The following is a 16,167-nucleotide window of genomic DNA, read 5'->3' as shown; positions in this document are numbered from 1 at the left end:
TATCAAATACTGGTCTGGCGTCGCGACGGATAGACGACCCTCATGCGGGCTCTGTAAGAGCTGATAATCGTGAAAGCGCTTAAACAACCCCTCGGCAACAGCGTCCACCACTGGAAGGGTTCTCTGCACAGACGGAAGCCTTGCCGGCCAGGCTGTGACCCTCTGTTTGAGCTTTATCGGCTGGAGCGCGCACGCCAGATCGGCAAGGCATTCATCTGTCATCGCGTTGGACATCCGTGCGATGGCAGTCGTAGCAACATCATTGCCCCATAGATAGTTGCTTTATCTGCACACTTTGTTTGAAACCTTTGACTTGCCCCCTAACCTTTTTTGTCTTTCCTGAGAGCGCATCCTGTGTCGCAATCAGGTCATGAGACACTCTCGCTTTTTCTGAGCGTTGCTATCGTCCGCTTTATTTTTCATGATGCACCACAGTTTGCTTTCGTTGACAAATGTGCGCTATTCAGGTCATGAGAGAGCTATGCAGAAGCGGTTGTGATGCAGGGCCCAACTAAAACAAAGAAAAGATAGGCAGCTTAGGAGGAGGAAGATAAATATAAACTTTATCTTTGCTGCTCAGTTTAGTGGTTAGGAAAGGAACTTTATTCAAAAACATTTGCTTTTTCGGTTGCCTTTGAATGGCCTCAGGTGTTCTCAGCAGAAATTTGTAACCAAATTTGCGAGTTGTGCGACGAAAAACAGGCTGGAAGAATAAAGACAGAGGATGTGCCATCACGATTCGGGATAAAGAAATAAAAAAACAAATGAATATAATAAATGGTGGGTTTCTCGTTAACTACACATTACCAGGGAAAACCTTGTGCTCTCCATTATGCCTCTGCCGCTTTGAAAAATTGGTCAGTGTGGTAGCAGAGGTGCATACAGCGTGACATGTACCCAGTTATTCTTTAAAAGAATAGAACTCACTTAGAAAAAGTGATAAAGTACTGACCCTAATTTAACAGTTCACGAATTGTTTTTCTGTTTCCTAAACTTGCTGGTTGCACTTGCAGAACCATGAAAAAGAAAATGATAACTCTCACTCATAGTAAGAAATTTACAGAGCCCAATATTAGCAGAAAAAAAATAGTTTTGGGCTCGTCTTTGCACTTACCCTCCATTACCTATAAACAGCTTAAATCTAAAAGTGCAAGTTACACCGGGCGCCATTAAATATTGAATCATGAGCCCTAGACAAAAGTCAAATTCATTCGCCAAGGTAACGTTCCATAAGCGTGGGACGCCGGGTGTATTTAAGAAAAAAAAAAGTACACCTTTATCGCGAATCCATACCTGAAGCGCTCACTATCAAAATTTTTGTTATGCAGCATTTCTCCCTTAATGGCAAGCTTACGATCGCTGACCAGGACCACTGACGAGAAGCATGCCATTGAACCACGGAGAGTATCTCACGACGGAACATTTGTGAACCCTGGTACAGACGCCTAGCCGCGCGTGCTTCGTGCCTGCTATGCATACGATGCCGGTTATACGGGCGTTTTCGTGATGACAACAAAGAAGTAGGTGATAAATTATGGTATCGCCGATTACTGCAATGGCGCACACACTGCAAATTCATCGCGCGAGAAATTACCCGCCGTCGCGCTTAGTTTTTCTTTTCCCGCGGCTTCTCACCGCCATCTCTTGGCAATGATGCCAACTCGCTAGCGAAGGTGCGAAAATCGCTCAAGGGTGGTGCTGCATAACTCGAAACGCGGGAATGTTGAACACCGCACTGAAAGACACCGGTCTACCGCATTATACTGGAGTGTGTGTACTATATGCAGCAAAAGATTACGAGAGCCGGGTGAGTGGAAAAAAATTATTTCGACGTATTCACGTAAGAGGATAGCTTCAAATGTATTAAAGGGACATTTAGGACAACCCAATCCATTTATTGTTCTCAGAAAGATTTGATTCTCTAGCTGTTTCAGAGTATGTTGACGTTTGCATAACATTAAAAATCCAATTTGTGGTCAATAAATTTTGATAAAAAGCTCCCCGCAAGTCGATTTAAGCAAAAAATTAGGTGTTGACGCATGCAGTTTATTCTGCAAAATCTGCAGGTGATGGCGACCCCTATATATTTCGCTTTTTTGCCTTACCTAGCTTATCAAAATACCGTTTTTGTTTAGAGTGCTTTCATTCTTAGAATGTCGCAATCTATCAAAATATAGGCAAACTTCAATTTCTCCACAGTGTCCCTGTAGATCATGAAGGATATGCATGCTCCACACTTGCTAACAATACTGGACGACTGGGTCGCGAGGCAGCGCTGCAATAATTTATTTCTTATGAGAACCCGCACACTTTCCCATGTTTCTACCGAGAGCACACATAAGATGACATACGTATTCTTGGGTTTAATGTGACAATAGTAATAGTGTGCATGAAACCGAAGCAGTGTTGGTAACTATTGTGAAAAGCAGACAGGATCGTGATTTGCTTTGCAATAACATAGATAGTGTGTTAAATTGAATATGAAGGAAGCCAACAGACACCGAAATCAAGGAAACGAAAGGACAATGTTTCTCTTCATTTTTTCTTTAAATTTTTGACGTTAATTAATAGAAAAATTGTGTAATTACGTTAAGGCTGTAAGGTAATTTACAATAAAGTAGAAACTTTCTAGTCAATGTTCTTACAGCCAAAAAAACAATATCAGAAAAAAAACAAAGACAAACATTCTCCTATGCTTTCCCTGGTTTTGGCGTCGGTTGGCTTCCATTATATGCATAGTCTCTGTCAAAAATATACAGCACAAGATGTCTTCTTCTGAGCCCTGCAGCGCGGCTCCTTTAGCATACTCAGGAACCCTAATCTTATGAAAACGGGAGAAACTTGCATCCTCAACCCTCCCAAGCCTAGAACTGTCAAATGTGTCAAAGTGCTCGGAATCAATTCCCCCGGATTCTATACTTTTGACAAAGGCTGTACATCACGGCGAGCCCTTCATTTCCCCCACGCTTGTTTGCTCGCTATGCTAAATTTAGATAATTGCTGTGCTACTGAAGCTTAAAAGTAGAGAGTTTGGAGTACAGAGGATTTGCTTCTAGGTTGTATTGCGGGGCTGCTGTAGCGTTCTCAAAAGTCCTACGAGTGGTAGGGGTTGGATCAAAGCTCTTCTTACCTTCAGGAGATTTTCACCACAAAGTTAGCATTACAAGCCACATGGCGTTGCTCGGAAGCAAACCCTCAGGGCTGTAAACTTTTGTCAAACGAGGTGCATAAAAAATTTCGATATGAAAGTTGAAGATTTATGCAAAGCTTCAATGACGTAAGCTTAGCAATGACAGCTTGATGGTGGATCAGTTTTTCATAATGTGTGAATGTGCCCGCAGTAGAAGACAAATGTTGCACGAGAGCTATCTTAAGTCCCGTGACTGCACTTCTCTGGTGCCAGCATTGAACGCGCGATGAGCAAGTTCACGTAGCCTATGAAAAAAGGCGGAGCCGCATTAGCTCTCAGAAAGCACTAGTGGCCGCAGTATCGCCCTTCTCTGCAGTTTCACGGCCTTCTCCAGTAGGCGGAAAAATGCTGTGAATATAAATATTTTAAATTAGTCCCTTATTGTCATGTCTTACAACTCTCTAGTTGAAGCTTTAATCTTGACTGATATGTTGAAACAATGCCTCAATAATTTGAACAATGCTAATAGATTAGTATAAAATAAATAATGTCCCTCCTTTCTATTCACGACTGGAAACAATACTGCTTGCATTACATTCTTGCATTATGCGCCAGATCCTTTTCTTTTAATACTGTTGTTTTGCGTCACGCAAGGCACACTGATACCTAAATATTTAATTTATTCGAGTACAACAAATGTGCATTAAAAATGGGAGGGTTTAACGCACCTAAACCGAGTAGATATGCGAGAGCATGTGTTTAACCTTATTGGCTCATGGTTTTCCTTTGCGGGTCGTCGACACCTCTGGCGATGATGTTAGACTCAGGTTAAGCTCTGATTGAGGTTAAGCTGATATGATTTGTTCGCGCCCCACATGGGGACTTGAAGACGACGATGTGCAATGCACAACGCGAGAGTGTGCTGCAGTTTAATACGAGGCCTAATAGGCTACGGCAATAGCATATGATATTTTCTGTGCAATAAATCATCATCATCATCATCATCATCAGCCCTACTACACCCACTGCAGGGCAAAGGCCTCTCCCATGTCTCTCCAATTAACCCTATCCTTTGCCAGCTGCATCCACCCTTTGCCTGCAAACTTCTTAATCTCATCCGCCCATCTAACCTTCTGCCGCCCCCTGCTACGCTTACTTTCTCTTGAAACCCACTCCGTTACCCTTAAAGACCAGCGGTTATCTTGCCTTCGCATTACATGCCCTGCCCAAGCCCATTTCTTTCTCTTGATTTCGACTAGGATGTCATTAACCCGTGTTTGTTCCCTCACCCACTCTGCCCGCTTCCGATCTCTTAACGTTACACCTATCATTTTTCTTTCCATGGCTCGCTGCGTTGTCCTTAACTTAAGCTGAACTCTTTTCGTTAGCCTCCACGTTTCTGCCCCGTAGGTGAGTACCGGTAAGATTATGCTCTTGTACACTTTCCTCTTGAGGGAAATTGGTAAACTGCCACTCATGATCTGCGAGAATTTGCCATATGCGCTCCATCCCATTCTTATCCTTCTAGTTATCTCCCTCTCATGATCCGGATCAGCTGTCACTACCTGCCCTAAGTAGACGTATTCCGGCACCATTTCTAGGCTCTCGCTGCCAATTGTGAACTGTTGTTCCCTTGCTAGGCTGTTGAACATTACCTTGGTTTTCTGCATGTTAATTTTTAGACCCATCGATCTGCTCTGCCTGTCTAACTCGTTGATCATGATTTGCAGTTCACCTCCTGAGTGACTCAGCAAGGCAATGTCATCAGCAAATCTCAGATTATTTAGGTATTCTCCATTTATTCTTATTCCCAACTCTTCCCAATTCAGGCCTCGAAATACCTCCTGCAAACATGCGGTGAACAGCATTGGCGAGATCGTGTCTCCTTGCCTGACGCCCTTCCTTATTGGAATTTTATTGCTGACTTTATGGAGGACTATAGTAGCTGTGCAGTTGCTATATATATCTTCCAGTATTTTGACATAAGGCTCGTCTACACCCTGATTACGCAATGCCTGTATGACTGCTGAGGTTTCCACTGAGTCGAATGCTTTCTCGTAATCAATGAAAGCTATATATAGAGGTTGGTTATATTCTGCGCATTTCTCTATCACCTGATTGATAGTGTGAATATGATCTATTGTAGAATATCCTTTACGAAAGCCTGCCTGATCATTTGGTTGATTAAAGTCTAACGTTGCCCTGACTCTATTAGCGATCACCTTAGTAAATACTTTGTAGGCAACGGATAGTAAGCTGATCGGCCTGTAATTTTTCAAGTCCTTGGCGTCTCCCTTCTTATGAATTAAGATAATGTTTGCATTCTTCCAAGCTTCTGGTACAGTCGAGGTCATAAGGCATTGCGTATACAGGGTGGCTAGTTTCTCTAGCACGATGTCCCCTCCATCCTTCAACAGATCTGCTGTTACCTGATCCTCCCCAGCTGCTTTTCCCCTTTTCATTGCTTCTAAGGCTTTCTTTACTTCATCTTTCGTAACTGGCGGGATGACGTATTGCTGTGCACTGCTGTCTTTCTCATTAGCGCTCTGATTACATTGGCTACTGTACAGGTCTGTGTAGAACTCTTCGGCTACGTTAACTATCTTATCCATATTGCTAATGACATTGCCCTGCTTGTCTCTTAATGCATACATCTGGTTTTTACCTATGCCTAGTTTCCTCTTCACTGTTTTTAGGCTACCTCCGTTCTTTATAGCATGCTCGATTCTCTCCATATTAAACTTCCTTATGTCAAATAAATGCGGCGATAGCATAGTGCTCTGCATAGGGGACTGGCCAGCGAATCTGATCTGTTCGTGCCGCCACGGGTTCAAATTCCTGTCACGGCAGTATTAATTTTATCTATAATTTATTTATTTATTTGTGATGACGTCACAAGGTCAAGGTCACGTCACCTATCTGGCAGGCACCACATTCCATCTGCGTGCTCCGGCTGCGAGACTTCAAATCGTCGCCAACGCCGACGCCGGACAGTTTTTTTAGACAGGGGGCATTAACGCTGTCGCGTTAAGAACACTTATTGGGAGCTTATATAGGGTGGTTTCAGTAGGAGAACCCATTGGTCGACATCATAATCCGTCCCGTCTCAACTAACGAAAGTCGCTCTTACACGTATTTGCTAACAGCCTCAGCCATATATGCAATGCATGCCTTTTTGTCGACATAGGGCAAAACATACGTGTTCCGAATGCGAAAAAAAAACAACTACATAAAAAACTAAATGCAGCACAAGGGTCGAAGCATTCGGCGCGCAGATTCAAAGAGCCTTCAAAAGCGCCCTCTTCAGCCACCTTGAGGCAATGCTTTCGTGCTCCACATATTATCGACCGAGAAGGCTGCGCCAGATGTCGCTAGTATTACCGCTGCCTGAATTGCGTGAACTCGGACGGCGCGATAGAGCGGCGACACGTGGTGCCATTGTAACTTATTTGTTGTTTGAAAGAGGGCGCAGGTGTCCTTTCCAAGCTCCACATGAAAGCCGGCTTTGATGTAGCATCAACGCACTTTGGTATGAACCGTTAGAAATGAGAGCAGATCATGTTAACTTTACGTAATTCGGCTCTCTTCGAGCAAATAATTTGTTCCTATCAGACTGCTTGCAGAAATGCAGTAAAAGCAGGTACGAAAGCAAAAACAAGAATGTTCACGCACCAGTACTAGACACTCAACTGCACTACTTCATTCATATTTCTGAAATTTGCATTACTAAGGAGTCCAAGATATCAATCAAACCGTGAGAAAACCAGCAACTATAAAACTTGTAATCAGAAGGCGTGGAAATCTCACTTAAGAAATCGCCCACAGCTCGGTTCGCGAACACTAATTGAGAGAAAACTGTTTCTTTCAACAAAGCGAAAAGTACGTGCGAAATAGCTCACATCTTGTTACAACTGGCGACACCTATTTACTGTAGAAAACGGGCACAGGTCTGAGATGAGTCAAGTAGTGTCGCTTAGTAAAACGCGAAAATACTCAAGGTGTTGCTAAAATGAAACCTTGCCTGGGTCCCATAAAGAGCGCACATCACGAATGTCAGGAGATAGAATTGAAGTCGCATATACCTACAGCGTGATTTTGTTCTTGTATTTGCTACGAAAAAGTCATACTTCATTTTCAAAGTGGAACACATCAAGTAGTACTGCGCGAAATCAAGAAGTGTTTTTTAGACGCTGGTTCTGCTTTCTCACTAATTTCCGAAGAAAACAGCCTAATACCTGCAACAGATGTAGTTTACGGATGTTAAGGAATGCGACAGGGATAATAATGCAGGAAATGTGCCCTTTGCGATTGCAATTTCCGGCCCGTTATTTTTATTTTTCTTATCTGTTTCTTGAACTGGAAATTACAGATGACAAAATCATTCATTAACTCTTTGCTCATTGCTCAAGGTAACCATTGCTTTCAGACTCCATTCGAAGCTAAATACTGGAGCTTTCTTCACAAACCGTTCACCCAGTTTGAAAATGTTACGCAAGGAAGTCGCACTTGGTGCGCATCGGCACTTACACGTCGAAACGTTATTTTTCAGAAGGCACCATGCGTGATTCTTTCAACTTCTCCTCATCGATATTGTAGATTGGTTTCTAACTGCAATGGAGTGCATCCACGCTCAGGCCCTTTTAAAGCACATTTTAACGAGTGCTGAGAAGGCTGTCGATAGCTAGGGTACCTACACCGCAGTAAGCAAGTTCTTGTGGCGGTGCACGCTTTACAGGATAGTTACGTGGTCCATGTCCGCTGACAGTTTTTCGAGGCATGGAAGAGAACGCTGCTGAGGAGGAGCGTCCCTCACAGTATGATTCCGCCAAACAGTTCGGCAACACAACGGTGCACCTCAATGTTTGGTGCGTTGATTTCCTCGTTCTAATTTCATTCGGCCGCTGGAGCAGCTGGCGCCATCTAATGAGGCTTCTTGCAACTAAACGTGCCCAGCAAACTTGTAAGGAAGAAAGCCGTTATTTTCTTTAACATTCAAAGATAAAAGTTCGCAGTTCAGTTAAAATGTGCCTTAAATATCACTCATTCAGAATATACTATATTTTCAGAAAAAACTAATAACTGCAGGTGGTGACTATATTCCACCGCGTAGGAAGAAGGGGCGTGTTTCGGTTCCAGTAGCTTCCATTCTATTGACAGAAAAAAAAAATGTTGCGGAGTATATTTTGGGCCTGTAAATGGTTCAAAATTTAAGCAACATTTAGTATAACATCTATTAGCGCTGGTTTCTCAGGAGGTATGGTTTTTTAAAACTTCGCACCGTTAATTTAAAAAAAAAAGCATGGACATGGTCTGTTGTTACATACCCCTCGAAATGGAAACCTTCCCGAATCAGTACTGAGCAAGAGGCAGTCACAGACAATGCGCTGAATAGCAGCCCTGAACTCTAGTGATCGTGTGGATGGGAATAGAGAGAGACATGGCTATAAAGTGTATCGACTGACTTTCAAGTTGGTGCATGACAGAAGCTAATAGTTAGCAAAACCAAGGAGCATGCGGAATGTCTTTTTATTATTTCTTAAATTTGTAGTTTTCATCAGTGGGAGATTAATAAAAGCTGAAGAAAAAGCAACCGCATGGTGCTGGTGCGATTCGTACCCACGACCACTTAAATTCATGTTCGGTGCTCTACAAAGGCGTCTGTTTTCCAATCTACGCTGATTGTTCCAACAATTTGAATGTTGGAAGCAAAAAAAAAAACCCTGAAATCTAAAATAGGCGCCGAAACAGGCGGCCAGCTGAGTTCGGTATGTTTTGGGGTGCTTCGCTGCTATGTGTTCTGCCTGCCCGCATGGTTTTGTTATGCGTCTGGATTTACAAGGGCGGAGCAGCGGAAGACCTCCAAGTGGCTCTCTAAGTGCTTCTCGGACGAAGTTCGTGCCACCTCACGCAACTGCGACACGAAAAAAGAGCTGTGTAAACCCAATGTTTAACGCGCCTCTACATTTGCAAACACACCGCTCGGCGTGTTCGCTTTGTCACCACATCCAGACGCTCGGCTGCATAGCCAGCCCGACGGGGACTATTAATACAGGATTTAAATCTGACCTCATGTACCAATCGCAACACATCATTCATGACGACGGCTCGGCGGTGACAGCGACACTGCCGACTGCCAGACCCATCGCATCAGCCCTCAAAATCATCGCACGCTGTGTGGGGTTGAGGTCACTGATTTCAGGCCGCAGTTCTTTGCTAGAGCTTTGTTGTCGGAATCGGGAACGGGATCCATCGTAACATTGGTGCAAACGTAAACGAAGCGACGACGGCTGATAGAGGCCTTGAACGTCCGGCCGGCAGTAGTTTTCATTTCGGCTGCTGCTAGGCGGGAGCGCAGCGCTCGCCGTCGCCAATCACGGAGTCCTTGTTTCCATTTCCGCCGCTTTACGTCACTCTTTTCCTATTTCGTCATCAAGAGTGCCGAGTTTGAATAGTAGCGACAGGAAAAAGTTTTTCAACTTTTTCGGGGTACTGTAAATTTTGTGAGATGTGGGCAGACGGATATCATATGGTATGGGCCTGCCAGAAAAATCCGCAAATAAAGAGAGTAAATCAGCCAAAGAGAGAGGGCTGGGAGCCGACCTTGTCCGGCTGCTTGGACCTGGAGTCCCATAGGGCTCTGGTCCAAAGAGCGCGGGCAGCGACTACCGCCAATGGTGTCCCGGAATGAGCATTAACACCCAGGCACGGGTGTCTTTTGTCCCAGTGCAAAAAAGTTTTACCACAACCACCCACCACCAACTTCGAATGCAAATTTGTTATCAATAAATCTACCTTTCGCTGGCGGACAAGCGGCAACAAAGCCGCGAAATGCCGAATTATCAGATCTTACTAAAAAAATTGTTACCGCTTTCCTCAATGCCTGTTTTAATATTGTCAGTCCCAGACTCATAAGAAACGAACGTTCACTTTGTGTGTGCCTTTGGCAGCTTCAACAATGGATTTAAGAGTAAATGGTAAATACGTAAGATGGCGACATCAGAGTAGCAGCGTTGAGGCACCTAAAGAACGTAATAAAACTAACTTTTCTTATAATTTTATTAGAGAATACCCATATACTTATGTACGGCGACAAGCGCGGCTTAAGAAATGCGGTGTTTCCTCAGATACACCTATGGTTATCAAACTACCAAAACAAAGCCAAAATAAATAGAGCAAGGAAGCGAACCTAGCTTTCGCCGATGCATCGCATGGCTGGATGGCATTGTGCGACTGAATTATGCATGACTCAGAGACACGGCTGGATGATTGCACGCATCACATACTTTCGCGATCTCTTTGGCAGAAGACGTTTCGACTGGGGCTGGCTTACTTTCGAAAACAGTAAGTACAATGCTGCAGATGGAAAGATAAATGCACAAACTCAGCACGAAATACTGCTAGAGAAAAGTACCGCCGAAGAAAGAGAAGAAACCATGAAAATATCTTCATCGGCTGAGAGTTCGCATGATAGAAAGCAAGAAAATGACGAGAGTGCAAAGATTCAGCTATTCCTTTTAGCCGCCACCCGCCCGTTGACTATGAGAACAGCTAGTGCCAGCAGCCCAGAGCAGAGCTGTTGGTTGTGGCTATGTTTTTAATTGAAACAATAGGACAGGCTGGAACAATTGTTAGTGTGAGAACACAGTTTGCTTACACATGCCCACAGCAAAAGTATGGTCCCCCAAACAACGCAACTTACTGGCACTTTTACGTGCGGCAGGTGAATAGGGCCGCTTTCGCGCACCTTTGGTGACTTGATGGAAGAAAATAGCGCTGATACTGCCAGCTGCAGTTCCCGTTTATTGACTCTCTTAATGGCGATATGTTAGAAAATTGTTTATGCTCAAACAGTGCGCTGTAATATTGGTCGCGTAATCAAAACTGATCTCATCAGTTTGAAACTGAAAACTGGTCTGCTTATTTATACAGGCCTCAAAACACTAAAACCAGGTCTTCATTTTTCACTTGCAGTTTTTTAAATTTAAGTTTTTGTTCTTCCCGATTTCCCCCTAGTATGCACACGTGTACTAAAATGGAAGTCTGGAGCTTACAGAAAAAAAGCTGCAACATTTGGGGCGAAGAAAGGCTTAGCAATGACAACAAGACACGTGGGCAGTCTTCACTGCCGCGCGCCGTTAACACACAGTTTGCTGTGGGAGCGTTGGATTAGAAACGAAGTACGCATTAAGCTACAAGCATTGTGAGGTCCGAAAGTATGTTTTCTTTTTATTCTTGCTATTAAACATGGCGTAGTCTGCGAAACGTCAACTGCTTCTCTTGAACTTGTACGGTCACACCCAACACGAACAACCAGGAGAGAGTCATGCAAAGCGGCCAGCCGGCGAGCTGCGTAAGAAAGGCTCCAGAGGCTTTTGTATCAACCTTTTTTTTATTAGGAACGGCTCAACACGAAACTTCGGTCTTGCAGGTGGGCTAACAGTGATGAATCTGAAAACCTTCAAGCAGTGTCTCCGCCAGTGTGCGGCCGATAAAAGAGGGAGGAAGGAGAAAAAAAAGGAGTGCCTTGAGAGGAAAAAGAAAGTAAAAAATATGTTTACCATAAAAAAAGAGGAAGGGGCGAGTGGAGCTGAGGGGGCGTGCGGCGAGGGTTCAAACGGGCCAGCGTAGTTCGCTGGCTTGAACCCGCCACTTAACGCGTGTATTGCAGCGCTCGAGGGGGAAAGCAATGAATTACAAATGTTCTTACGCTTTCGAAAACACCCTCCACGACGTAACCAAAGCAGTGGGGCCCTCGGAAACGAGCTCTCCGGGACGTCGTCCTCGTCATTAGTGCGCCCTCTTGCCTCGCCGATTTCCAGGCGACAACGAGAGGGGGGCTGCTCGGGCGCAGCGAGAGGCCTTTCGAAGCACGCCAAGGTTTGATTCAATTGGAAATGCATCGGACTTTCACTCGGCGAGTAGTTTGCCTTCGGCTTTGGGCTGCGGAATGAGGGACTTGGACCATGAAACACACAATGCAGGCTTCGTTCCGCGCCGACTCTGCTCTGGTCGCATCGCGAATGCGGGGTGTGTGCGGAGAGAAAAAGAGAAGGAAAGAGAGAGACAAAGCGTTGGATTCTCTCTCCTTCTATGTCTGTCCTGGGATAAGACGTGAACAATGGGGTGCGGCAAGGTTTTGCCTCTCAAGTGAGCTTGCGCAGGGTCGGCCTGAAGTGTGCAAAACGTGCGCGTAAGGCAGAAGGGGTGAAGTATTCTAAAGGGTTCCAATGGGGTGCAGTGCGTGTTCGAAATGGAAAGAAGTAGAAAAAGTTTTGAGGAAAGTTAATTTCTTAAAATGCTTTCGGGGCTCGGTGGTAAAGTTCTTTTCTTCTTTGGGATGTGTTAGCGTATTGGCGTATGTCGGAGCACGGGATAAGGAAATTTAATTTATTTTTCAACGTTTGAGCAGTAAGCGCTGAAGTCGTTGAGTATTCGACTTTGGCCGCTTTAAGAGGATAGCCCATCGTATTGTTTTCACACTCGTTTGCAAAATCAGGATGTTGGGGAAGTTTGCCACGAAGGCTTTCCTAAACGTTCATAAATACAGCCATGCCACCGTAACTCATTTTCACAATGTCCAACCATCCAGCAATTGCTAGCTTTTACGCCATAGTGATCTCCCCCAAGGCAGAATGATTCAAAACAGGGCTCTTTTCGTGCTCTATTTTAGGTGTGTTCTGGTCTGACGTCATCTATGCGCTTTTCTTTTGCTCCAGTTGAAATCATACGTAATCACAGATTAAAAAAAAACACTTCTTGCTAATTGATTACCCTGAAGCAGAGGCATTTGTACCTTTCAGATTATTTTCAATGATACCAAGACATCCCTGAATCATAAGCAAGGTTATCTTGATGAATACCTCGAAGCTCAATGTTTCTAATGGTAAAGCTCAGTACTGCTAATGAAGAGGCTTACGCCTCTACTGTAAATAAGATAGAAGTTTTTGTTTTTCCTTACCGGTCTTATTGTCTGAGGGTATGGTGTCGGCTTCAATGAGTATCTGTAACAAATCCGATATGTTCAGCCTAGTTTGAGAGGTACAAAATTAAGCTGCATAATACTTCTAATCCTGTTCATAACCCGTCTTTTAAGCAAAACACCCTCGCTCACTTTAGTAAAAAAAAAATCTAATACGCCTTATTTTGTAATAAAAACGACTTAGACGCGAGCCCTGTAACCTTGATAGCAAACAAGTGAAACCAGATGCTGTCGTTGTGTGTTTGCGTTACGCATGGCGTTAGATCACAGACATTACCGTTACACCGAAAATTCATTAGCGTGTTGGGCGACAAATGGTCATACATCAAATGTTACGCTCAATCGAAATTCAAAATTCGAAACTGTGGGCACGACGGGATAAGGCGGAAAAAAAAGAAGGCGCAGGTGTGCAGCGATAATTAATTGCAAAACTTCTTTTGCGATGAGCCCGCGAGTAAGTTGGTGGCTACGGGACACGCTTTTTCGAACACGCATACAAGTCTTGTGTGAACGGGGGAAGCTTTCTCCTTCGTTTGCCCCACCATGAAGAGAATATACATCCAATGCCCTCAGAGTTGCATGCAGCTGGGTCCCACGCGTTGGGTGTTTCATATGAGCTCGAAAAGCAGGAACCCGGGATGATGATTGGTCCATGACAGTATTGAGGATGAGTCAAGAGAACATCGTGCCTGAGAGAGACGAAAAGAAGGCGGCAAAAGAGTGTTACCGACGACTGTGTTGGTGACCCGAAGGGCTAAGTTTGACACTGGACAAGGCGAACGAGGCCCGAGTGACTGAGCACCGCGAATGCGCCGACAGCGCATCCGCGGCAAATATGTGCTTTCAAAACCGTGATCTATTAAAAAGTGTAGGCGCTCGTTTGGATACATAACCTTTTTTTTTTTAGCTTCGTACAAAGATAATGCACCGAGAAATATATGCGGCTCCCTTCTCTCTGCTTCTGCTTGCGTCATTTTTCTAGCGCTGCTGGCCCCCTGAACAACAATATGCAAACGAAACATAGTAGTTGTAAACTGTAGACTAGTGCGAGTCCGCCCTGATATGGCGGTTTGGGTTAACTAACTTCATCTTATATAAGAGCATCGCGAAGTTGTTTTCGCACTTTGTGGATGTTATAAACGTGGGTTTATAGCTTCCCTTCCTAAGTCTGCGGATTGAATTAGCAATGGCAGGATTATTGTGCCGAATTTATTCTTCTGAATATCCCATCTGTGTAACTGCTCTCTCTTATGATCATTTTCCTTTCGGAAATAGGCCAGTTGTACGGTACTCATGAGAAGAAAAAAAAAACAAATCCAAGTTCACATCTTTTCTGCATTATTTGTTGTGCTCAATGGATATCATTCTAATTTATTGGGCATTGCCTACTTTTACTGACGTTCGAGAAAAAAAACATTTTTTTTACAAATTGAAGACTCGTTCCTTTTGCGAGATTTGTTTCGTTTTACGTGTAAAAAATAAATTTCATTGAACCTGTTTGCAGAAAAGAAGAAAAAATAAAGGGAAACCATTTTCTTTTTTAAAAACTTCATTCACTGCTCCCAGCTAGAATGCTTTTGGAGGAAATTTGAGTAATTCTCTGCGTATCGTTACATACGTTGCTAAGACAATTCCTAAGAACCCTGTGTCATGAAACTGCTGCCTAAGGCTTACGGTAAAAGGCCCACTACTAGCTATTGATCCTACCGAGCCATATTCAAATATCTTTTAAAAGTGACATGTAATCCCTTAAGCTCTCAGTCAAAAGCTCTTGGCCTCTCGAGCTTTGGGAATCAAATTTGTAGTATTTTGCTGACACGCTACAAGAAATGAGCTTTCGACTCGTGTATGACACTTATGGGAATTTTCACATATCCACAGCAGCAAGTGACGTTGTCACAACCAGTGTCTCAAGCCTTCATTAGAACAATACCTATGTTCACTGTTGTACGTTTTTGGCAACAACAATCACAGAAGAGATATTTAACTAAATCTAAACTACATTTTTTTTTCTGCCAACACGATCACATTCTTTTTTTTTTCTTGTGCAAGCCTATACAATATGTTCACCAAAGTTTTAAACAATTCTCAAACTTATCGACGCACTGCAACAGGCGAGCGCGAGCATGAGTGAGGGGTACACATGGTTGTCGTTATTACTGTTTCGCCTCAGTCAACCGCACCGGTAACAGTCGTGCGGATCCAAAGAAGGAAAAAGGGCGACCCGGAAGGAATTCAACACCACAGCTGACGTGCGCTTTGCGCACACAACACAAGCACTTCCATGGTAGCACAACGCATACACGGAGGCCTTTGGTGGGTTGAGTTTGTCGACGCAGTCTTCCATTGGTCGATAGTGGAGTCGAAGTGAGTCGGAAAACAAACAAACAAGCAAAAATACAGGAGTTAGGAATTATCAAAACAGCGCCGCCTTCCCTGTTTTTCCTTCATTCAAAGGAGAAAGGTGAAAGTGAAGTACCAAAAAAAAGAAAAAAAAAGCGGACTGGAAAAAGAGAACTATGCTTTCTTTTTTGTGTTTGTGTAAGTCTGCGCTCCTGCACAGTCACTTGCGGTCTTGAGTTCGAGTACGTGTGCGAGGGTGTTTGTGTTCTCGTAGTCTTGCATTCCCGCACACAGTGACATCCGGAGGAGCTTTAACGATGCCGGGCAGCTGCACACAAGCCTGTAGTGTCCTCGCAGGGTCTTGTAATACTTTATTTACATCTTGGGCGAGACAGGCTGGCATCCGTTGGAGGTGGCACGCTCTTATTTGTGCTTGAGGGCGCAGTCTGTTTCACTCTGCTGCACAGGTTTCTGAAAAGAAGGCAGAAAAAAGAAACAAGAATGCTGCCTTCGGTGAGGAGAAATGAGCAACTTAATGACTGCCATGGGCAGCATCTTTTATGAAGACTCAGAAGAGAAGGTGGCCGCGGCAGTTTTCAAAGCAATGTTCACACGCACTGAACAAAGCGAAAGTTCCTGGCTGTCGCTCCAACTATCCCAGTTGAAGAAATCCAGGACAGCATGTTTGGCTGCGGGACGCGAAGTTTGCTGTTAT

At 44.1% G+C, this 16,167-nt stretch overlaps 1 protein-coding gene across 1 annotated transcript in view; it reads right to left on the bottom strand.

Annotated features, from left to right (window-relative positions):
- Window positions 1-14,082: 14,082 nt before the first annotated feature.
- LOC144125364 (uncharacterized) overlaps window positions 14,083-16,167 on the bottom strand; it is a 226,084-nt gene continuing 223,999 nt past the window's right edge. The window contains exon 7 of the mRNA XM_077658677.1: window positions 14,083-15,923. The gene's annotated coding sequence lies outside the window, so the exon portion shown is untranslated. The remainder of the gene's footprint in view (window positions 15,924-16,167) is intronic.

The sequence above is a fragment of the Amblyomma americanum genome, chromosome 3 (genome assembly GCF_052857255.1).
Source record: "Amblyomma americanum isolate KBUSLIRL-KWMA chromosome 3, ASM5285725v1, whole genome shotgun sequence".
Classification (NCBI taxonomy): Eukaryota; Metazoa; Arthropoda; class Arachnida; order Ixodida; family Ixodidae; genus Amblyomma; species Amblyomma americanum.
Note: the sequence above shows the minus strand (reverse complement) of the source record. Positions and strands in the feature narration are given on the sequence as shown.